General features: G+C 37.4%; 1 pseudogene; it reads left to right on the plus strand.

Annotated features, from left to right (window-relative positions):
- The first annotated feature begins 19,648 nt into the window (after positions 1–19,648).
- On the plus strand, positions 19,649–20,894 carry LOC116742857 (annotated as a pseudogene).
- The last annotated feature ends 3,432 nt before the right edge of the window (positions 20,895–24,326 follow it).

A 24,326-nucleotide genomic window follows, 5' to 3' on the forward strand; every position in this document is an offset into this window, starting at 1 on the left:
TTTCCTCTTCTTTTTCCCTTCTTTCTTTCATTCTACCCAGTTACATGGGGATATTTCTTGTCCAAGGTGTCCAAGGTCCTCTATTAGTATTCTGCTGGTGTTCTGTGAGAATTGTCCCATTCATAGATGTATTCTTGATGCATTTGTGAGGAGAGATGAACTCCATGTCCTCCTAATCCACCATCTTGACCTTCTTCTCTTGAATTACTCTTTATATCCTAATTGATAAACAACTGATTAATCTTCAAGGCTACAAAAATAACACTTTCTCATTTATCAGTCATATATTTTGTGATTAAAAATATATTGCATATATTTATTTAGGGAGATGGAACTTGTGGAGTTTTAAAAACACTTCCATGTGAATAAAAGAAGCACCATACTGTAATATATCAAATATTTTGTAATTTGTCTAATTGTATAATATCAAACGTTTTGCTATATCTTTATATAAAGTCAACGTTTTAATTTGTAAATTTGCTTTGAGCTGCTATTTTCTATGTCATGTGTATGAAAAGTCATGTGCTTCAGATTTGTATACCAGGTTTGGTTTGGTTTTTCCAAAATACATATGGTTATTCCACATTCTAGAAATATTATACACGTATTTCTTGTGGAGGTACTGGGTGCACATATTTATTTAGAAAATATACTGGGTTACTTCAGTTTGTACAGCCATATGTGAGCTATAACTGTGCTACAATACTCAAATAGCAGAAGTTGTGAACATTCCCAGCACATGGAGAACATATGTGTCAGATGTTGTGATTGATGTTTTCCGTATATAGCCCCATTTAATCAACACAACAATTCTTATTAGGCGCAATTTACAGATTGAAAAAACTAAAACTTGATAATTTGAACAATTTGCTGGAGATTGGTGCTGGGGACTAATGCAAGTCCATATGAATCTATTAATATTTGTAATGAATTCCGTACAAGGAATTGTAAAATAATAAAATAAGCAGAACTAAAAATAAGGGTTTGTAAACATTTTTAAAGTAAAGTTAAAAATAAGTTAATTTTGGGGAGAGAGGGGGAAGATGGCGGAAGGGTAAGATGCGGAGATCACCTTCCTCCCCACAGATACATCAGGAAATACATCTACACATGGAACAACTGCTAGAGAACACCTACTGAACGCTGGCAGAAGACCTCAGACTTCCCAAAAGGCAAGAAATTCCCCACGTACCTGGGTAGGGCAAAAGAAAAAAAGAAGAAACAGAGAAAAAAGAATAAGGACGGGACCTGCACCAGTGGGAGGGAGTCGTGAAGGAGGAAAGGTTTCCACAAACTAGAAGCCCCTTCGCGGGTGGAGACTGCAGGTGGCAGAGGGGGGGAAGCTTCGGAGCCCTGGAGGAGAGCACAGCCACTAGGGTGTGGAGGGCAAAGCGGAGAGATTCCCGCACAGAAGATCAGGGCCGACCAGCACTCACCAGCCCGAGAGGCTTGTCTGCTCACCCACCGGGGCGGGCAGGGCTGGGAGCTGAGGCTCGGGCTTCGGCCTGATCCCAGGGAAAGGACTGGCGGCGTGATCACAGCCTGCAGGGTGTTAGTGCACGAGAGCTAGCCGGGAGGGAGTCGGAGAAAAGTCTGGACCTGCCGAAGAGGCAAGAGAATAGTTCTTCCCTCTTTGTTTTCTGGTCCGCGAGGAGAGGGGATTAAGAACACTGTTTAAAGGAACTCCAGATACAGGTGTGAGCCGCGGACCCCAGAGACAGGCATGAGATGCTAAGGCTGCTGCTGCCGCCACCAAGAAGCCTGTGTGTGAGCACAGGTCACTATCCACACCTCCTTACCGGGAACCCTGTGCAGCCCGCCACTGCCAGGGTGCCAGGATCCAGGGACAATTTCCCCAGGAGAACGCCCGGCGCGCCTCAGGCTGATGCAACATCCCACCAGCCTCTACCAACGCAGGCTATCCCCACATCTGTCCCCCTCCCTCACATGGCCTGAGTGAGCCAGAGCCGCTGAATCACCTGCTCCTTTAAGCCCATCCTGTCTGAGCGAAGAAGAAAAGCCCTCCGGTGACTTATGCACAGAGGCGGGGCCAAATCCACAGCTGAACCCCCAGAGCTGTGCTAACAAAGAAGAGAAAGGGAAACAACTCCCAGCAGCCTCAGGAGCAGCGGAATAAAGCTCCACAATTAACTTGATGTACCCTGCATCTGTGGAACACATGAATAGACAATGGATCATCCCAAATTGAGGAGGTGGACTTTGAGAGCAAGATTTATTATTTTTTTCCCCTTTTCTTCTTCTTCTTTTTTTTTTTTTTTGCGGTATGCGGACCTCTAACTGTTATGGCCTCTCAGATTGCAGAGCACAGGCTCTGGACGTGCAGGCTCAGAGGCCATGGCTCTTGAGCCTAGCCGCTCTGCAGTATGTGGGATCTTCCCAGACCGGGGCCCAAACCCATGTCACCTGCATCAGCAGGTGAACTCTCAACCACTGCGCCACCAGGGAAACCCCCATTTTCCTCTTTTTGTGAGTGAGTATGTGTATGCTTCTGTGTGAGATTTTGTCTCTATAGCTTTGCTTTCACCATTTGTCCTACAGTTCTGTCCGTCTGGGTTTTTTTGCTTGTTTGTTTTTGTTGTTGTTGTTTTTTACTTAAAATTTTTTTTTTCTTAATAATTACTTTTTATTTTAATAACTTTATTTTATTTTACCTTACTTTATATTCTATTTTTTATCCTTTCTTTCTTTCTCTCTCCCTTTCTTTCTTTCTTTCTTTCTTTCTTTCTTTCTTTCTTTCTTTCTTTCTTTCTACTGTTTCTCCTTTTTATTCTGAGCCATGCAGATGAAAGGCTCTTGGTGCTCCAGCCAGGAGTCAGCACTGTGCCTCTGAGTAGGAGAGCCAACCTCAGGACACTGGTCCACAAGAGACCTCCCATCTCCATGTAATATCAAACAGCGAAAATCTCCCAGAGATCTCCATCTCAACACCAAGACCCAGCTTCACTCAAAGATCAGCAAGCTACAGTGCTGTACACTCTATGCCAAACAACTAGCAAGACAGGAGCACAACCCCACCCATTAGCAGAGAGGCTGCCTAAAATCATAATAAGGTCACAGGCACCCCAAAATGTACCACCAGACATGGACCTGCCCACCAGAAAGACAAGATCCAACCTCATCCACCAGAACACAGGCACTAGTCCCCTCAACCAGGAAGCCTACACAACCGGCTGAACCAACTTAAGCCACTGGGGACAGACACCAAAAACAACGGGAACTACGAACCTGCAGCCTGCAAAAAGGAGACCACAAACACAGTAAGATAAGCAAAATGAGAAGACAGAAAAACTCACAGCAGATGAATGAGCAAGATAAAAGCCCACCAGACCTAACAAATGAAGAGGAAATAGGCAGTCTACCTGAAAAAGAATTCAGAATAATGGAGTAAAGATGATCCAAAATATTGGAAATAGAATAGAGAAAATGCAAGAAACATTTCACAAGGACTTAGAAGAACTAAAGATGAAACAGGCAACAATGAACAACACAATAAATGAAATTAAAAATACTCTACAAGGGATGAATAGCAGAATAACTGAGACAGAGGAATGGATAAGCGACCTGGAAGATAAAATAGTGGAAATAACTACTGCAGAGCAGAAAAAAAAAAAAGAATGAAAAGAACACAAGACAGTCTCAGAGACCTCTGGGACAACATTAAATGCACCAACATTCAAATTATAAGGGTCCCAGAAGAAGAAGAGAAAAAGAAAGAGACTGAGAAAATATTTGAAGAGATTATAGTTGAAAATTTCCCTAATATGGGAGAGGAAATAGTTAATCAAGTCAGGAAACACAGAGAGTCCCATACAGGGTAAATCCAAGGAGAAACACACCAAGGCACATATTAATCAAACTGTCAAAAATTAAATACAAAGAAAGCATATTAAAAGCAGCAAGGGAAAAACAACAAACAACACACAAGGGAATTCCCATAAGATTAACAGCTGAACTCTCAGCAGAAACTCTGCAAGAAAGAAGGGACTGGCAGGACATATTTAAAGTGATGAAGAAGAAAAACCTACAACCAAGATTACTCTACCCAGCAAGGATCTCATTCAGATTTGATGGAGAAATTAAAACCTTTACAGACAAGCAAAAGCTGAGAGAGTTCACCACCAACAAACCACCTTTACGACAAATGATAAAGGAACTTCTCTAGGCAAGAAACACAAGACAAGGAAAAGACCTACAATAAAAAACCCAAAACAATTAAGAAAATGGAAATAGGAACATGCATATTGATAATTACCTTAAATGTAAATGGATTAAATGCTCCTACCAAAAGTCACAGACTGGCTGAATGGATACATAAAAAAGACCCATATATATGCTGTCTACAAGAAATCCACTTCAGACCTAGGGACACATACAGACTGAAAGTAAGGGGATGGAAAAAGATGTTCCATGCAAATGGAAACCAAAAGAAAGCTGGAGTAGCAATTCTCATATCTGACAAAATAGACTTTAAAATAAACACTATTATAAGAGACAAAGAAGGACACTACATAATGATCAAGGGACCGATTAAAAAAGAAGATATAACAGTTGTAAATATTTATGCACCCAAAATAGGAGCACCTCAATACATAAGGCAAATAGTAACAACATAAAAGGGGAAATCGACAGTAACACATTCATAGTAGGGGATTTTAACACCCCACTTTCACAAATGGACAGATCATTCAAAATGAAAATAAATAAGGAAACACAAGCTTTAAATGATACATTAAACAAGATGGACTTAATTGATATTTATAGGACATTCCATGCGAAAACAACAGAATACACATTTTTCTCAAGTGCTCATGGAACATTCTCCAGGATAGATCATATCTTGGGTCACAAATCAAGCCTTGGTAAATTTAAGAAAATTGAAATTGTATCAAGTATCTTTTCCGACTACAACACTATGAGACTGGATATCAATTACAGGAAAAGATCTGTAAAAAATACAAACATGTGGAGGCGAAAAAATACACCACTTAATAATGAAGTGATCACTGAAAAAATCAAAGAGGAAATCAAAAAATACCTTGAAACAAATGACAATGAAGACATGACGACCCAAAACCTATGGGATGCAGAAAACGTAGTTCTAAGAGGGAAGTTTATAGCAATACAATCCTACCTTAAGAAACAGGAAACATCTCAAATAAACAACCTAACCTTGCAGCCAAAGCAATTAGAGAAAGAAGAACAAAAACCCCCAAAGTGAGCAGAAGGAAAGAAATCATAAAGATCAGATCAGAAATAAATGAAAACGAAATGAAGGAAATGATAGCAAAGATCAATAAAACTAAAAGCTGGTTCTTTGAGAAGATACACAAAATTGATAAACTGTTAGCCAGACTCATCAAGAAAAAAAGGGAGAAGAGTCAAATCAATAGAATTAGAAATGAAAAAGGAGAAGTAACAACTGACACTGTAGAAATACAAAAGATCATGAGAGATTACTACAAGTAACTCTATGCCAATAAAATGGACAACCTGGAAGAAATGGACAAATTCTTAGAAATGCACAACCTGCCAAGACTGAATCAGGAAGAAATAGAAAATATGAACAGACCAATCAGAAGCCCTGAAATTGAAACTGTGATTAAAAATCTTCCAACAAACAAAAACACAGGACTAGATGGCTTCACAGATGAATTCTGTCAAACATTTAGAGCAGAGTTAACACCTATCCTTCTCAAATTCTTCCAAAATATAGCAGAGAGAGGAACACTCCCAAACTCATTCTATGAGTCCACCGTCACCCTGATACCAAAACCAGACAAGGATGTCACAAAGAAAGAAAACTACAGGCCAATATCACTGATGAACATAGATGCAAAAATCCTCTACAAAATACTAGCAAACAGAATCCAACAGCACATTAAAAGGATCATACACCATGAACAAGTAGAGTTTATTCCAGGAATGCAAGGGTTCTTCAATATATGCAAATCAATCAACGTGATACACCATATTAACAAATTGAAGGAGAAAAACCCGTATGATCATCTCAATAGATGCATAGAAAGCTTTTGACAAAATTCAACACCCATTTATGATAAAAAGCCTGCAGAAAGTAGACATAGAGGGAATTTTCCTCAACATAATAAAGGCCATATATGAAAAACCCACAGTCAACATTGTCCTCAATGGTGAAACACTGAAACCATTTCCACTAAGATCAGGAACAAGACAAGGTTGCCCACTCTCACCACTCTTATTCAACATAGTTTTGGAAGTTTTACCCACAAATAAGAGAAGAAAAGGAAATAAAAGGAATCCAAATCAAAAAAGAAGAAGTAAAGCTGCAGGTGACATGATACTATACAAAGAGAATCCTAAAGATGCTAACAGAAAACTATGAGAGCTAATCAATTAATTTCTTAAAGTAGCAGGATACAAAATTAACACACAGAAATCTCTGGCATTCCTATACACTAATGATGAAAAACCTGAAAATGAAATTAAAAAAGCACTCCCACTTACCATTGCAATAAAAAGAATAAAATATCTAGGAATAAACCTATCTAAGGAGACTAAAGACCTGTATGCAGAAAATTATAAGACACGGATGAAAGAAATTAAAGATGATACAAATAGATGGAGAGATATACCATGTTCTTAAATTGGAAGAATCAACATTGTGAAAATGACTCTAGTACCCTAAGCAATCTACAGATTCAACACAATCCCTATAAAATACCACTGACATTTTTCACAGAACTAGAAGAAAAAATTTCACAATTTGTATGGAAACACAAAAGACCCCGAATAGCCAAAGCAATCTTGAGAATGAGAAACAGAGCTGGAGGAATCAGGCTCCCTGACTTCAGACTATACTACAAAGCTACAGTAATCAAGACAGTATAGTACTGGCACAAAAACAGAAATATAGATCAATGGAACAGGATAGAAAGCCCAGAGATAAACCCATGCATATATGGTCACCTTATCTTTGATAAAGGAGGCAGGAATGTACAGTGGAGAAAGGACAGCCTCTTCAATAAGTGGTGCTTGGAAATCTGGACAGGTACATGTAAAAGTATGAGATTAGAAAACTCCCTAACACCATACACAAAAATAAGCTCAAAACAGATTAATGACCTAAATGTAAGGCCAGAAACTATCAGACTCTTAGAGGAAAACATAGGCAGAACCCTCTATGACATAAATCACAGCAAGATCCTTTCTGACCCACCTCCTAGAGTAATGGAAATAAAAACAAAAATAAACAAATGGGACCTAACGAAACTTCAAAGCTTTTGCACAACAAAGGAAACCATAAACAAGACCAAAAGACAACTCGAAGAAAGAAATATTTCTTTCTTCGAGAAAGAGAAAATATTTGCAAATGAAGCAACTGACAAGGGATTAATCTCCAAAATTTACAAGCAGCTCATGCAGCTCAATAAGAAAAAAAGAAACAACCCAATCCCAAAATGGGCAGAAGACCTAAACAGACATTTCTCTGAAGAAGATATACAGTTTGCCAACAAACACATGAAAGAATGCTCAACATCATTAATCATTAGAGAAATACAAATCAAAACTACAATGGGATATCATCTGACACCGGTCAGAATGGCCATCATCACAAAATCTAGAAACAATAAATGCTGGAGAGAGTGTTTAGAAAAGGGAACCCTCTTGCACTGCTGGTGGGAATGTGAATTGGTACAGCCACTATTGTGAACAGTATGGAGGTTCCTTAAAAAAACTAAAAATAGAGCTACCATATGACGCAGCAATCCCACTACTGGGCATATACCCTGAGAAAACCATAATTCAGAAAGGGTCATGTACCAAAATATTCATTTCAGCTCTATTTACAATAGCCAGGAGATGGAAGCAACCTAAGTATCCATCATCGGATGTATTGATAAAGAAGATGTGGCACATATATACAATGGAATATTACTCAGCCATAGAAAGAAATGAAATAGAGTTATTTGTATTGATGGACTTAGAGTCTGTCATACAGAGTGAAGTAAGTCAGAAAGAGAAAGACAAATACCATATGCTAACACATATATATGGAATCTAAGAAAAAAAAATGTCATGAAGAACCTAGGGGTAAGACAGAAATAAAGACACACCTATTAGAGAATGGACTTGAGGATATGGGGATGGGGAAGGGTAAGCTGTGACATAGTGAGAGAGTGGCATGGACATATATACACTACCAAACGTAAAATAGATAGCTAGTGGGAAGCAGCCGCATAGAACAGGGAAATCACCTCGGTGCTTTGTGATCACCTAGAGGGGTGGGTTAGGGAGGGTGGAAGTTAGGGAGACACAAGAGGGAAGAGATATGGGAACGTACGTATATGTATATCTGATTCACTTTGTTATAAAGCAGAAACTAACACACCATTGTAAAGCAATTATACTCCAATAAAGGTGTAAATAAATAAATAAGTTAATTTTGAGATAGGAAACTGAGAATTGGGTAAGGAGGATGGAGTCAAACTTATATAACGTTGTGTATATTGGCAGCATTTTGAAACTGATGAGATTTATTTTGGGGAACCAACCAGGAGAGGGCTGAGCTGCATGAAAGAAGGATGTTCACATAAATCTCTTCCTGTTGTGCCTGTTTACATTTCTGAGAATCACTGAGGCATAACTACTATAAGGAAGAGAGAAGAGCTAAACTTTGGAACTTAAAACATGAGCAAAACCGACTGCATGTATGTTCAAAACACCACTACCATGCTACTCCTTGTTTTAACTAGCTTGTTTAATGGATTACTATGTAAAGTATCATAATTCCTAATTCCAGAATCTAATTGTTTAGTAAGATTTGGTTAGGCTGAATAAGTGAGTCAGAATAGTCTATCTATAATTTTACCACTAAGTGTACTCCAGTGATTTATGTTAAAAAAAACAAAGTTAGCTTTTCCTCTTGCTTCTCACAAGGGAATGTACAGATTACAAATAATGATATTCACTTCCATAAATGACAAACTGCTATTTATTAGTTGTATAATAAGCACATTATGCCGAATCACTGAAATTTGATACTCTTAGAAGTTTACGGTTAATTTAAGTCTATACTTTGATACACCCTAAGGTGTGGAAGGCTGCTCAATGCTTGACAGCATTGCAAAGCTTTGCTAGTTATTTATACATAAAGATACTTGAAAACTCCAATAACTGTAGGAATCTTGCTTTGTTAACATCTCTGCCGCTGGTGTTTTGCACTGGTTATTTTTTTTTTTTTTTTAATTTTTGGCATGCAAATATTATTGACTTTTGCCTTATTAGTATAACTTTAGATTGCTGAAGTCTTTATGGTAAAAATTATTGTATTGTAATTCATGTTTGTATTAGTAATGTTTTGTCTTTAAAATTATCTAATATCTGGCTGTTAAGTCATGTGAGTATTATAGTTTAAATACAGGCAATTCACATTACTCATTTCTAACCTAAGTCCATTAAATTTTTTATTGTTCCAGTTAAAATATATCAGCCAATTTTTTAAAATAGAATTTATTATTTAGAGCAGTTTTAGAATTATAGCAAAATTGAGTTCACATATGTCACCTTCCCCCACACAATCATAGACTTTCCTACTGTCAACATCCCACATGAGATAGGTACACTTTTTACATCTGATGGGCCAACATTGTTACATAATTACCACCAAACTTCATAGTTTACACTAGCATTTACTTCTGGTGTTGTATGATATATGGGTTTTAACAAACATATGACAACATATGTCCACCATTATAGTTTTATGCACAATGGTGTAAATGCCCTAAAAATTCCCCGAACCCTACCTTTATCCCTTCTCCCCCACAAACTCCTGGCAGCCCCTATATTTTTACTGTTTCCATAGTTTTATCTTTTCCAGCTATGGCTGGAGTTGTACAGTATGCAGCCTTTTCAGATTGGCTTCTTTTACTTAGTGATATGCTTTTAAGGTCTCTCCATGTCTTTTCATGTCTTGACAGATACATCTTAGTGCTGAATAATATTTCTTTATGAATACACAGCAGTATATTTATCAATTGGCATACTGAATGATATCCTGGTTTCTTCCAAGTTTTGGTAATTATGCATAAAAGGACTATACACATCTTTGTGCAGATTGTTATGTGGAGGTAAATTTTCAACTTATTTGGGTAAATACCAAGGAGTGTGATTGCTGGATCATATTATAAAAGCATGTTTAGTTTTGTAAGAAATCGCCAAACTGACTTCCAAAGAACCATTTTACAACCCCTCCAGCAATTAATGATAATTTCTGCTACATCCTCACCAGAATTTGTTGTCAATGTGTTAGACTTTAGTATATGTATTTTGATCCATTTCATATTTTTTCTGAAGGTCTATTTTTATATTTACATTTTTGCCTGTGGATGTCAAACAGCATTTATTGAAAAATGTATCCTTTCTTCATTGAATTTGCCTTTGCTCATTTGTCAAAGATCAGTTGAAAATATTTTTGTGGATCTATTTCTGGGCTCTCTATTCTGGGCCATTGATTTAGTTGTCTATTCTTGTTGATGTGATGGATTACATTAATTGATTTTCAGAAATTGAAGCTGCTTGAACACCTGAAATAAATCCCACATAATTATAGTGTATAATTCTTTCTATATATTGCAGGTTTAATTTTCTGCTATATTGTTGAGGAGTTTTGCATTTGTGTTTATGAAAGGTATTGGTCTTTAGCTTTCTTTGCATGTACTGTCTTTGGTTTTGGTATTAGGGTAATGCTGATCTCAAAGAATGGGTTAGTAAGTATTCCTTCTACTTTTATCTTCTGGATGATATTGTTGGAAATTAGTATAATTACTTATTTAAGTGTTTGGTTAGAGTTCACCTGTGAACTCATCCAAGACTGGTGCTTTCTTTTTTGTAATGTTATCAATTATTAGTACAACTTCTTTAATATATATAGTCCTATTTAGATTGTCTATTTCTTCTTCTGTAAGTTTTAGTAGATTGTGTCTTTGAAGAAATTGTTCCATCTCAAACTTGTGAGCATAGTGTTGTTCATAATATTCCTTTACTATTGTTTGTCCATGTGATCTGTATTGATAGACCCCTTTCATTTCTTATATTAGTAGTTATGTCTTCTCTTGTCTTGGGTACCCAGGATAGAGGCTTACGATTTTATTGCTCTTTTTACAGAGCCATCTTTATTTTCTATGATTTTTAAATTGATTTCTTGTTTTTAATTTCACTGATTTCTCCTCTAATTATTATTATTTTATCCTACATCCTTTAGATTGAATTTTCTTTTAGTCATAGTTTTTGCAGTCTGAGAAGGAGGAAGAATAGATTTTCTTGTGATCTCCCTGCCTCAGCTAACTATTTTGTTCAAATAAATTTGACAAATACTAAGGTAGATGGTCACCTTTCAGTTGTCCAAAAGAAAAATTTTAAAGTCTGATAGTTTTATTAAAATTAAACAAAGAGATAATTAAGTTGGCTAGTTGAGAATTTCCATTATATATAATTAGATTTAATGAAATTAATACATTAATTTGTTAAACATATGAACTTAGTGCAGAAGAACAAGGGTAACTGAACATGATCCAATCTTTTGCTCTTAAATAAAGCTCCAATTACTCTTAAGAAACAATATAGGGCTTCCCTGGTGGCGCAGTGGTTGAGAGTCCGCCTGCCGATGCAGGGGACACGGGTTCGTGCCCTGGTCTGGGAAGGTCCCACATGCCGCGGAGCGGCTGGGCCTGTGAGCCATGGCCGCTGAGCCTGAGCGTCCGGCGCGTGTGCTCCGCAATGGGAGAGGCCACAACAGTGAGAGGCCCGAGTACCGGAAAAAAAAAAAAAAAAAAAAAAGAAACAATATAGTGAGAAAGTCAATAACTAATCAAATAATCATGAAAATACACATAAAATTATTGTGTTTAATTTGTTCACTGGTTTACCCCTATTGTTTAGCACAGTATGTGGTAGAAAATACTCAATAAATGTTGAATGAACTAGTTAGCAAATAAAACTGCAATATGGGTTATGAAATCAGGTCATCGGATTCTGTGAGAGTACATAACAGGAATAAATTATGTTCAAAACTAACATGGGTGGTTCAAGAAGATTTTCTGTATGAAACGGTGCTTGAACTGAAGTCTAAGAAATGAAGCAGGGTAAGAGGTGAGAGACATTCCAGATGGATAAGTCTATTCTACATGTACAACAACCCTGTGGATGGAGAGAACATGACCATAAGAATTGTAACATGGCCAGTACACCACAAGAACACAGAACAGGGAGTGGGTGAACATGAAAATGATGAAATGGAAGGTAGGAAGCAGTCTATCTTGGATTTTCTAGACATTGTTAGATATTTTGTTATGTTTGTACTTGTCACTTAGACATACACGCTATTTATTTTCAAAGAATAGAAGCAAGTGACTAATTTTCATAGTACATAACCTATTTTTAAATCATAATTGCTTGGCAATATAATGTGTAAAATTTAATATAGTACATCATTCCTATCATGACAGAAATAGAACATAGGGAATATATCTGCCCCAGCAATGAAATTGGAGACAAAGGTGAAAATAAGCCATGAAGTGATTATAAGGAAATGAAAAAGCTGTTCATGATTCATTGTGGAAGTGACTTACAAGCTCTTATTTCAGCTGGTTGCAGTATGTTATATTGAACTGGCAGGAAACATCAAATTGTCAAATCAGAATCTCAGAAATTAGACATCTTTTTAGAGTATCCAGCTTTACTCATAAGTACAAATATACATATAATAAAATGTATAGGCAAAGCACAAGGTATTGAGATATGAGATGTGGTTTCCTAGGACCTTTTTTTTTTTTTTTCTAATATTGGACACATGCTTTCTGTTCCCAAGTAACAGATGCATTCTCTGTGTGAGGTTGACATGTCATTTCATACAGCGGGGATCATTTAAGTTTTGAAACATCTCCACATTATACCCCAGATGGTCAACTAGCTTATGTGACATTTTTCAGGTCCACCCACAGCAGGAGGATCACAGACACCCTGTATTTGGCATGCCTGAGTTAGGAGTAGGAGTCCTTAGGTATCCATCCATCTGCACTATCCTAACATCAATTCCCACAAGTTCCAAAATTGTTTTCCATTTTCCTTACTGAGAATCAAACCCTTCCTGAACCAATCTAGTGCCTGGAATCATAATAACATGAACTGCTCTATTTAGCTCTGTTTCCATCAAGTTGTGGTCTGTTGAAATGTTCCTAACAAAAGATAACACCCAAATTTTGTCTTTTCCTAGAAGCTACTGTTGATACTACTCTCCTGCCTCCCCCCACCCTGTTCCGGTTCAACAGATTAGATTCCTTAAGAAGTCATTGCAGCAAACCAGGTCAAGCTTATGCTTCCCATGACATTTTGGTCACTGCTTTGGGGTGTCAATCTCTTGCCTTAGGGTCCAGATTTATGACCACAATCATTTTTCTGACCCTTAGACTTCCTTTATGATTTCTCCCCTTTTAGCCTGTCTTGACTAGGAATTTCCAGCTTAGTGCAGTCTTAGTCAACTATCTTTCTCTTTCCAAAATTGAAAATACTTTTATATAAGGGCCAATTTAACCAAATAAAAGATTGTAGAATTACTGAGTAGGTATTTAAGTTAGAATGGTAAAAATGATAATTGATTCACTCTTTACATTGCCTGCTCAGAAGTAGGAGAAAGAAAATTTATCTCGAAGAATACTGAAAAATTTATATGCAAGACAGTGTTCTATGTTCCGTGAATAATAGAAAAAATGAAAATACATGATTTCTGTTTTGATACTCTGAAAATAACAATTATAACAATCCTTGAGTTCCATATTTGCATTCCTTCTTTAGAAAGATAAATTAATAGATTGTGCTTATATTTTCAGGTGATTTCTGATATAGTAATATTATAAAATGATTTGTTAAACAATACCTGTTTCAAATACTCTTTTTCAAAGCCAAAAAAATGTGTTACTAGAACATGGGTGCTTCTACTACAATCTTCCTAAGATTGAATTTAATATCACTATAAAATAACTAAAAGTAGATAAAATCTGGTCATATATAATATATTAAAAATCAGACTATTTGTGTTCACTTTCTTAAAAATAGGAACTTTCATGTTTTTCAGAGAGCATTTGTCTTTTTGAGTTTGTCTGAATAAATTCAGACACACTTGATGATTCAATCTCTTTAAGCAGAGAAGCTCCCGTGTCCAGGGAAACCAGTCTGGGTGTCCAGGACCTAAAGTTAAGACAGGAGGGGCCCTGCTATCTGGTATGTAAGGAAGAAATCTGCTAGCCTTCTCTTTTAGTCAAGGCTTCTTTTTGTCTGTGATGCCTCCTGACCAATCTGGAAACACACCTATGCCCTTAGTCATGTTTGTTATCTATCACCTTACTGTCTGTAGCCACAATCCACCCATGGAGATGACAGTCAAGATCAAAAGCAAACTTTTCCAGATCTGTACTGGTGTCCATGGTTCCACATGTCAGCAAGGAAACTACAGAAGGAACAGCAGTTATCTCTTGAATCACAGTGAGAAACTTCTATGATCTTCACTTAGCAGCTGCTTTCTCAGAGTCACTGAGCCAAAAAGACTGGCCCGTGTTTAATATAGTGTGAGAATTTAAGTTCCAGAATCAGAATGACTGGTTTGAAATCTTGACTTTGCCATTTGTCACCTGTCAAGATCTTAGTGAATTACTTAACCATGTTGAGGCTCTGTAACCTTATCCAATAAATAAGGGTAACTATAGAGGCTAATTTAGAAATGTTGGGTGGATTAAATAAGAAAATGTATCTAAAGGGTTTATTATGGTGTGGGAATAAAATAATAACTACTTAGTAATGACACCTGCTAGTATTTTTGTGATGTGCTCACCCCTTCTCTTCTTTGACTTCTGAGTATACAAAAAATGTACATGTACGTAGCTAAATGTATTGGAGAATATGTTTTATGACAAAGGCTAAATTATATTTTCATGATATTATGCAAATCTTAGGTGTGAGATTTGCACTGTCTGCTGTGTCTACAGAAACAAAAGAGCAAGATAATGGAGTCTTTGAACAAATTTCAAATCTGTTCACATGGGCCTAGGATGAGGCTGTGGGCTTGACTCTTACTTAGCCTTGGCAGTAGAGAGGGAGATAAATGCTCTGTCCTTTTTGCTTAGTTCTTACCTAGCCTTGATTGCCCAGCTCAAAACTTGGGTAAGAGTCTTTACCAGTTCTTGATTGAGAGAAGAATGAACAGAGAGCATATGACTCCATCTTGGAAAGGAAATGTCTTGATTCCTATTAATCCATGCAGCAAGGAGAACAAGAAGAATGAGGGAGAGGAATGTAGTGTGTTTTAAATGATACTTGATGTCTAATAAAGTGAACCCTCTATACCTCTAATAAGTCATGACCCAGTGATGTCAGTCTCTGAAACATCCACTCCTTTATAAAGGTGATGATAAAAAGCTCCCTTCCCAATGTTCTCTGCATAGGGAATGAATATTTTCTTTCTTAGATAAACCAAGACAGCTTCTTAAATGAATAGGCATAAGCCTCTTCTTTCCTCTAATCACACATTAGATAGATGGATAAGTAGATTATTATAATTATCATCATCTCATCATTATAGTTATTACAATTTTAGTTACTTACCTGATTAACTGCAATTCTTACTTTGATCGTTCATTCCAGGACAGTTATGAAAAAAAAAAAAAAAAAAACACAGAATTTCATCTATCACTGCAAAATAATGACAAAAATTAAAGTCATTGGTGGCCAGAGTTCCTTCCTCCATTTTCTATGAAACATTCCATGATTGCCATCAACATGGACTTTGCAGACACAATGTGATCCTGTCAACAACCTGTCACTCTGCTTGTGCTCTCAATCAGGGCAAGTCTACCAAGCTTTGCTCTTACAAACCATTCATTTTTCTTTTCATTATTGCCACTATAAAGTTGTTGACCTGAAACAAATAGACTGCCAGTTATTTCTCTAGCAAAAATGGGTTTATTCAGGATCAGTAGAGAATTGCAATTCAGGGTCTGCAACCATGATGAGCCATGTGCAACTTCCCAGCACAGCAAGGGAAGGAAAACTCTCTTATAGTGGAGAAAAGGAAGTTGGGGGAGAGGGGGCTACTGTAAAAAAGGAGTCTATACCTTTTCATTGTCTGGGTTGTTTCCAGGAAAAAGAGGAGTCCTTCTTCTTCCCGTTGGGTTATGTTATCTTTGCAGGGCATAAGAGTTCCCCCTTCTGGTCTGCTGACCCTATTTAATTGAGGTTTATTAATTTTTTATAAACACACATTTGAAATATAAACAAGGTTTTATTATCTAGAAAAAGGAAATTCTGCTAGAAATTGAAAAATGGCATAAATTGTAAAGTAAATGCTTATTTTATATTGAGCCCTCTGTTTAAAAGTATGTCAATTAAAATATCACCCAACATCTAATCACATCAACTGTGAGATTAAAATAAAGGTTTTAATGTAAGTCCATGTTTGAATTACTGAAATGCAATACATCATATATAGTATATAATATGTATGGTTATATCTGGCTGTGCATATCATTATTACTATCTGAATATAAATTAGTGATATTAGTCCCCATCTACTTAAGTAATATAAATGCTAATTGAGCATACACTCTTCACCAGCTACATTTTTCAGAATGAATAGAAACTTGTCCACATAAATTATCTTTGTAGGAATCACTCTCCCTATTTGGGGATATATTTCAATAAAACAACAGTCTGAAGAAAATCAAGAATGTTTGGTTGGTGACATTACAATAGTTCATGCAGTGCAGGAGCTTTGGAAACAAGCAAGAAAATAAAAGAGGTAAAGCAGGTGATGAGATAAAGTGCCATTTCTTCAAACAATGAGGTTTCCTGAATTTCAGTACTTGGTTATACAATGCACCGACCTTAAAAGCAGCAACTATTCTGCTACTATGTTAGTTACAGACATTTTCTGTGCCCTGTTTTTTTCTGTTGTTTTGGTGAAAGAGGGTGAAATATTTATTCTATTACTAGAAAGTAAAATGGTCTGTTAATCCCTGAAATTTGCCTTGTTTAGTAAAATTAAAACGTTATATTTTTATTTAAAATATTAACTAAGCCAAATTTTACTGTTTTATGTGTTCATTAAAAAAATAAGTTACTGATTGAAACATGCATTTATAAATTATAAAGCAGTAAGTAAAGTTTGTTCTAATTTAAAAATATACAATATGTTTAATAGTATGGGTTCTACTATTTAAATAATGCTCATGGTGAAATGAAGAATCAAGAAATCAACTAGCGAATGTGGTGAAGGGTGTGGTTAATGGATTTTACAAATTTCTCGGTCTTGAACTCATTTAAGAATGAAATTTCAACATTTTTATACCCAGGGCCAGAGACTTGTGAAGTCCTTAATTAATTTGCTTTTTCAACAGCTTTTTTTTTTTTTTTTTTAGCTCTATGATGATCTAGATGGTTACTTTTCTTCTAAAAACTTGAGGAATCCATAGAACCTCTGCTAACTTTCTATGAGGAAAAGGATAAAGCTAAAAAAAAAAAAAAAAAAAAAAAAAAAACACCTGATTTTTATTCCCTATACATAGGTTGATATTTGAATTATTTATTGTCAGCATGGTTTTCCACTACAATTTTGACCATGTACAATATATAAACATTTCTGCCTTTGATAAGCTGACTTACCAAACTAAAATTTTATCTAGCATCATATTTGTTCTGAACATCTTTTGTGTATACATTTATATTTTATGGTAAACTCAGTATAAAACTTTAATTAAACAATTTGAACACATGCATGTGTATATATCAAACAATTTTCAGATTTTTACATTTGACAGTGAAAACTGAATGCTATTTTTGGAGAGCTCCATGACAAATGAGCTCTTAATTGTGCTATGCTCCATGAATTCTGGACTCCATTTAGATGGTACCCAGATCTCTTTAAGTAAACTCAAATGAAAAAACAGAAAGAATTAAGCAATTAATAGCCTGGTTATAAAAAGATTGTCTGATTTAACATTAATTGTAGTTAACATTATTAATAGTTTATTTATAAAATTTAATACTTAAAATGGCTATAAATTAGCTGTCCATTTCCCTCTTTTTAAATATGAGGGAACTGAACCATATAGGTAGAGAGTATTAGAGACTATATGTTAAACCTATGTATTTTAGATCTAAAGACTACATTCTTCACTATGACAGTGTGTTGATTTAATATGCTTAGAAAGCATATGCATAATAATTCACCTCTCTGTATTATTTGCCCATGACCACTCTATAGGTATCCTTCAAACAGCTTATACATATAACAGTGTTTATTTAACTGTATTTAAAGTGCATTCAATTAAATTACGACAACACTGAGAAAATACATTTGGCTCACAATTTCAAATTATACTCAAAAGAAAGATATGTTACATGTTTTTCTCCCTCAAATATGATATCTTAATTTTCCTTTATCAAAATAATATTCTTCTTATAACCAGTGTGCTTTGAGATGGCTATCTGGTTTGTAGCTAATGTATCTTGTTCATAGATAATTATTGTGTGGTAGGATAACATTCAGGATTTGTTTTTTAAGGCAAGAGTAATTAAGTAAGTCACAAATCTTATATAACTTAAATTACCATTTATACATAATGTTATGACAATAAAATATATTTTAAAAAGTGAAAACAAATAAAAATTATTTTGTTTATAATCTATTAGCATATGATAATGACATTTTTTATTTTTCCATTTTGTTTTCTAAATTTTATTAATTATAAAAATGTTATTCTTTTATGTCATTGCAAAACTGTCTTTCATATTGCTTACATGTAAATGTTCAGTCATGTCACTATATGTAAGTAGGAATTTTCAGCAGTTACTACATGCCTAGGATTTCTAGGCATCTTCATGTACTCAGCTATCCTGGCTTCCCGTTTTGTAGTGTGTTCTAATAGTAATGTTGATGGTTCAGAGGTGAAACTGATTTAATCCAAAATGTCAATATTACTATTTAAGATTACCTTTTTATACAGAATTGGTATGTTTAATGTTACCCACCAATAATAGTTTGTTTCTTTGTACTGTCAGGACCCAATGTAGTATGATTTGTTTGAGAAAAGAGGTTATTATCTTACTTGCATTTATTTCAACTGCTCCATGCTTCAAAATCTAATCATTTTTCACACTTACTCAAAAAAAATTTTTTTTAATCCTAAACACTTTATATATCTATACAAACAAAGAGGAAAAGAAAATAAATCATCAGTAAGCAAGTGCAAAATAATCTATCACATACTAGAAATTCCAAGGACTATTCTCCAAAATATAGTATTAATAAATCTAGGGCCGGGTGCTGTTGTGGTGCAGGGGCCACTCATTACTGCTACCACCATCTCTGCCACCTCATGGCAGCTATCGGGGTTCACCTAGGCTGCACAACAGCCTGTGCGGCCATCTATAAGGGTGGCCGGGCTGATGTGGTTGCCAATGATGCAGGTGACAGGGTCACTCCAGCTGTTTTTGCTTACTCAGAAAATGAAGAGGTTGTTGGATTGGCAGCAAAACAAAGTAGAATAAGGAATATTTCAAATACAGTAATGAAAGTAAAGCAGATCCTTGGCAGAAACCAGAAATGCGGTCCTTGGACCTGGCTTCTCAGCAATTAGCCCTGAGAGGGAAGAATCGTCTGGCTCCTGGAGATAGACCAGAGCACACAGAGCCTCCCCACACCTTCAGATCAGCACCTTGCTGCCAGGAGCCTCCTCCAGCTAGCCTTCCTTCGCAGTCCGCTATGGCCACTTCCAATAGCAGTGCGGGCATCCGGTGGTCCAGACAGGAGACACGGATGCTTCTCTCCATACTAGGCGAGGCACAGTATATTCAGCGCCTCCAGACCATACATCACAATGCAGACGTCTACCAGGCTGTGTCTAAGCAGATGCAGCAGGAAGGCTTCTGCTGCACTGAGCGTCAGTGCCGCTCCAAGTTCAAAGTCCTGAAGGCATTATATTTAAAGGTCTATGTGGCCCATGCCACAAGTATGGGTGATCCACCACACCGTCCCTTTTATAGATACATTGGATCACCTTCTCGGAAATAAGATAGTGACTGACACAGAAAACTTAATGGAGGAGGCTGCTTGGGCCCAGCACTGTGTTCAGAACTTGGCGGCCCCTGCCATCCCAGGGAAAGAGGGAACCAGCATTCTGAGACCAAAAAGGACTTAGGCAGCAAATCATCAGCCTATCTTGAAAACAGTTAAGGAATCAGATGAGGATTGTCAACTGAGGATCAGTGACCAGATGAGAGAAACCAGTGACCTTGAGGATGCCTGGGATGAATACTTGGGTGCAGGGTGCTCTCAAGGAATCCCCAGCTACAGCAGCTCCCACCACCTTTTCAGCAGTGCAGCTGCTCCCTGTCAGAGCAGCCCCATGACCAGACTGAGAGTGTCTGGTGAGCCCAGCCCCTGCACAAGCTCCAGCCGAAACATTCCCGGGGTGGCCTCAGCATGGCGGCCTCCAGTCTCCTCCTCCAGAGTTCCTTTTGTTTCTGGTGGGGATGGGTCTTTGACCAGTGAGCCCCCTCCCAGGTGGGCAAGGTGAAGAAGGTGGTCAGTGGCCAGGACTATTGCAGCCAAGTTGGCAGAAAACAGGAGATTGGAACGAGAACGTTCAAAGTGGGAGGAAGAAAAATTGGACCGGCTGATTGCCATTGGCGAGGAGGCCAGTGCTCAGCAGGACCCTGCCAATGAGCTGTGCAGGGATGCTGTGGTCGCGGTTAGACACTCGGCCACAGCGGTAGAAGAGACAACTGGTGCTTTTCAGATAGGGCTTGAAAAGTTTCTTCAGAGGTTAATTTCAAACACCAAAAGTTAGTTGATCACACAAGGCTGTATTTCCTTCTCTGGCACAGGCCCGGGTCCAACAGCTGCCTTCTGGTACCCTGGCTCCTTTTTCGTGTCTTCAGAAAAAAAAAGAGTGGATGGCCATTAAGGTGCATATGGGTAGGAATATACTTGCTTCTCCCAAGAGTCTCCACTAGCTGAAAGGCCTTTCAGAAACATGAGTGGTGGCCTGGTACAATGGAAGTAGCCAAGTCCAGAGAGCTAGTTAGCCCTGACATCATCACTGATGTGCGACAATTTAGTTTACCTCTCAACACCAGTTTCCTCGGCTGTTAAAAGGGGGCAACCTGCCTATCTCACAGGGTTGTTGCGAGGATCAGATGGCTTAAATAGATGTGAAAGGATTTAAAAGTTTAAAAGCACTATACACATGGAAGTTATTAAAGCATATGACCCTGGCCGAGATCAGGCTAGGGTGAGGCACAAGATATAGGGTGAACTGACAAGATATAGAATTAAGGTTGTATACCAAGACCTCATTGCTTGAATCTACTAGTTTAACTTGACTGCTTCCTGGAGTTTACAATCTTCATTTCTTTAAATCTCTCTTTAGCTCATTAGGCTAATATAGACACAACACATATTAGTACATTTATCTCTTATATTTTCACTGCTTTGTCTGTGATATGCCCACTAGCAAACACTCAATAGTCAAACCATATTCCCCTCCATTTTACTAGTCCTTAGTCTCTTAACACTATGGATATAATTCAAAACTGACAGGGAGCCACAGTCATGTGTTTTGGTTCATGTTAATCTTTGATATAATAAGAAATTGACTGTCTTATAAAATATTACATGCTAGTAAATTCTTTGCATTCCATATTTTTTAGGTTCCTTGATTATGCATAATTATATATCTTTAGCTTTGGTTTGCCATTTGGACATCTTGGAAACAATTTGGATTATATAAGTTTCCCAAATGCTTTTAGCTAATTTTGTTCTTCTCTGTTAGCCTTTTTTCTGTCTAGTATGTTACAGAAGGCAAGCCCTAGAAAACTCTTCTTCTAGGGAATTTTCCAAAGTCACTTTTTCTTACAAGATATAGACAGAAGTTTACCTCGTTAATGGCATATGATGGAATAGAACAGCTTTGGGAACAGTTGGGAGGTGTGGATAAGGATAAATTACCTGCAATAGGTAACTCTTTGTAAGCACCAACCCTCCACAAATCCATCCCCTTTTCCCTCCAAAACACATACACTTCCTAGAGGAGATACGATGGTGTTGAGCCATGCTTCCAATTTACTCTAGAAGGGAAGCCATTTACCAGCCATCGTTAATGTAACTTAAAGCTCTTAGTGGTTATTTAGTACTTTCAGAAAGTACAAAAAGGAGACTTGGAATTTAAAAAGCTTTCCTCTAATCAAGAGGATGAAAAAATGTGCAGACATGTTGGGAGAGGTTTTATTTTATATTTTGCCAGCTTGATTGCTTACCTAAATGCTGGAAATACCAATGCTGGAGAAATGGTCCAAATCACAGTGGGAACATACTGGAAGCAGGAATAGATGGCAAGCTTCTCTGATGAATGGGCAATTATGTTGAAGCAGCATGAGGTAGAACACACTGGAGTCTAGTCAGAACCCCCAGATTCTAATGCTGCCATAGTTCGTTACATTGAGCAAATCACTTGCCCATTTTGTGCCTCAGTTTCTTTATCTCTAAAATGAGAGGTTCGTACTAGATGACTTTTCTTGTACCTTCCAGTTCTAAAAAATTAGATGAATAGCATAACAACAGGCAAAATGAAATTCTGATTGCAATATTTTCAGTCACAGCAGCGTATTAATGTATGTGAATTAGTGGTAACAATTATGCTTTAAGGAAGCGTTCTACGGTATTAATATTTATGAATGTACTCGTGAACTTCTATAAGCACCACACCCAGACACAGATTCCTTTCTTTAAAGGAGCATATGTTTAAGACACGGAAGTGGATATATATATATATATATATATATATATATATATATATATATATTTTTTTTTTTTTTTCCCTCAGTTGTTTTAGGCCCTTACGTGGAGGGGTCCATGTCAGTTACAACAGGATAATGCTACTCTAGATAGGTAGACTTTCCAGAAAAACAGGAAAGGACTTGAACGAGTTAGGCCTGTATATTTATCTATTAATGGTAGCAAAGTACACAGGCAGGGATTTATTTGAGATAAGAGAAGTGCTAAAGAGCAGAAGTCAAGGTGAACTTTGGAGGTAGTAGTGTGCAGATCTAATGGGCAAGAGCAACTTTAAGGTTGGGAATAAAACTAAAGGGAAAAATCTTTAAAAAGTAAACAGGGGCTTCCCCGGTGGCGTAGTGGTTGAGAGTCTGCCTGCCGATGCAGGGGACACGGGTTTGTGCCCCGGTCCAGGAGGATCCCACATGCCACAGAGCAGCTAGGCTGGTGAGCCATGGCCGCTGAGCCTGCACGTCCAGAGTCTGTGCTCCACAACGGCAGAGGCCACAACAGTGAGAGGCCCACGTACCACAAAAAAAAAAAAAAAAAAGTAAACAGAAAAAACAGGCCAAATCTTGTGAAGAGGAGGGAAGTCATAATAAGGGGAGGCTGTAGAGAAACAGGCCCAGAAATCCTGTCTGAGCTCTAGGCCCAGCCATGACACCCTGTCAGTCTACAGGCAGGTCACTTCACCATTCTGTACCTCAGGCCCCTCACTTATCCAGTGGGAGGCTATCCCAGCTACCACGCAGGAGCTGTGTGAGGGCCCAGTGGACAGATGAATGTAAAGACAGATGCTTCCAGACATAGTGGGCTGTGTACTGGGCTCTGTACTGGGGGAAGAAGCCCGGTAGCACACGAGTGCTGGTGAGTGAGGGGCAGGGGCCTGCTGACTGCAAGGGACACTTCAGGAGGGGGGAGGAGGAGGAGGATGAAGGCCATGATACTGTGGTAGGAGTGATGATCTGCCTCCTGAAGCCCTCAACGTAAATGGTGCTGTGTATGCCAACCTCTCACCACCCTCTGTCTCTCTATCTTGTAACTTAATCCTAGTATGGACGAATAAAATTTTTATCTGTCCCTTAAAAAAAAAAAAAAAAAAAGAAAAGAAAAGAAATCTAGTTAAAGAAAAATTGTCCATGAATGAAAATATTCTGCTTCAATAGAGATAATCTAACTGGGAAAGAAGTAAGAAGAATTCTTGGCTGATTCACACAGATAACTTCAAATTCAGATAAGCTAAAGCTATACTAATCAGAGAAGGCTTTGTATCTATGAGTTAGTACCATTGAGATCAGGTGAAAAATGTAAAGAGAATACAGGGGTGAGTATTAGGTTATCTCAGGTCAGTTCCCCTAGAAATGTAGATAAATTAGAAAATACAATGGAAAATAAGTAAGACAGGATTAGCACTATCTCTGCCAAATATTAAATGTATTATATCTCC

Source organism: Phocoena sinus, chromosome 18 (genome assembly GCF_008692025.1).
Source record: "Phocoena sinus isolate mPhoSin1 chromosome 18, mPhoSin1.pri, whole genome shotgun sequence".
Taxonomy (NCBI): Eukaryota; Metazoa; Chordata; class Mammalia; order Artiodactyla; family Phocoenidae; genus Phocoena; species Phocoena sinus.